Genomic DNA, 1,876 nt, shown 5'->3' with positions numbered 1-1,876 from the left:
AGAACGAAGCTGTTATATCGAAAATCCGCAAGCTGTCCGAGTTTTATAACGTTCAGAGTAAACCTGTTGAATCTACAGTAATTTAAACTGAAATACATGTTACCGATGGATCTACAACTATAAAAGATACTGTATGTCAAGAGACACCAATTTCTTCTATACCAGAACTTAATATCACTGCAAGTCCTCTCGATCTACAGCCGTCATGTTCAAGTCAAAAAGCAGTCGAAAGCATATTATTACACGATTCTAATATCACAGCACTTCCAACCCGAAATCAAAACGAATGTAAAATGTACTCCAACGATATTGGCGAATTATCTCTTTATCATCATCATAAGGTCGTCAGTCCTAAGACTGGTTGGACACATACCTTCACCCTTTCCTGGATTAGATGACTGGAAGAATGCGCACAATTTTTTGTCAGGACATGAAGGAAGCAGTCAGCATAGACAAGCTGTAATTTCACTGTTAAACTTAAAAAACAAGAAAGCAAACATATTGGCGGCTACTTTTATAACGAATTATTGAAGTTGTTAAGTTTTTAACAGAACGAGGACTAGCTTTTCGGGGCACTGACGAAACTGTTGGTTCACTCCATAAGGGCAATTATTTAGGATTATTATTTCTTGCGCACTCATTAAATTTGGTTGCTAAGTGTGCAGTAGATTGCTGTACTGAAGCATCAATCTTCTTCGATTTTATTGAAAATTTACACACCTTTTCTCTGCTTCTAGTCATCGATGGGTGGGTCGTCTTACGAAGGCCGTAAACGAAAATACGTCGAAAATTCCTGTATTGAAAATGTTGTCGGACACTAGGTCGGGCTGACGCTACGAAGGCGCTTTTTGTGAGTTTACTACTTTCAAGAAAACTTTGGAAGACATTTCCAATGACGTGGATTAAAAGGCAAAGTGCCGCAATCAAGCTTACGGACTAGTTTCAAAGATGAGTAAGTTGGAAACGGGAATAATGACAATATTGTGGAATAGAATACTAGAACTTTTGCAAGTGACTAGTGCTGCGCTGCAATCCGATGATCAAGACCTTAACACTAGGCTCGCCCTTTATTGAATCATTAGGTGAATACGTTCAAGCAATGCGATCTACATTTTTAGATATTGAGGCAAAAGCTAACGAGCTGACTGGCTGTGAAGCATATCAGCAAGAAACTTCTAGACGCAGGAAGCCAAATATAAAATACGACAATTATAGCGGCTCATCTACGCCAGACAACTTTGTTGAAAATCAAATACCTGGACAACAGTATGAAATTCAGGTGTTTATTGTCACCATTGATAACGTATTCATTGCTTAATGTACACGTATGAACAGTTATCATAAAATCGCTGGCATTTTCGGAATATTCCGAGAGCTAAAATCTCTTCCACCAGAAGAAATTTTGAAAAATCTGCAACCATAGTAAGTGCTTACGCAGATGATTTAGAGGACAGTCTAGGCGACGAATTAGTGCAGTTCGCTGCAATGCTCAATTCTGATGTGGCTAGTATTATTGACAGCAGGAATCATGAGGCTCTGGAAATTCAGGTTTACAAGCTGTTAATAAATAATTCTTTACAATTTTGTTTCCCGAACGTTGAAATTGCTTTGCGCATTTATTTGTCTCTTATGATCACCTTCGGCCTTCCCCCGGATTTTTTCATGTATGTCATTCATAATTAGGTCGTTTTAAGTCATTTCCAGCCAAATAGTTAATTTTCGAAAAAGCCGCGATTCGGAAGTTTTGTCAAAAAAATTCTTGTCACGATGTTGCTGACAAACTTGAGAAATTTTTTTCCTCATTAATTTGAGGTTCATCATCATCATAAGGTCATCAGTCCTTAGACTGGTTGGACACGTACCTCCACTCTTTCCT

The sequence above is a fragment of the Agrilus planipennis genome, unplaced genomic scaffold (genome assembly GCF_000699045.2).
Source record: "Agrilus planipennis isolate EAB-ADULT unplaced genomic scaffold, Apla_2.0 scaffold245, whole genome shotgun sequence".
Classification (NCBI taxonomy): domain Eukaryota; kingdom Metazoa; phylum Arthropoda; class Insecta; order Coleoptera; family Buprestidae; genus Agrilus; species Agrilus planipennis.
Note: the sequence above shows the minus strand (reverse complement) of the source record.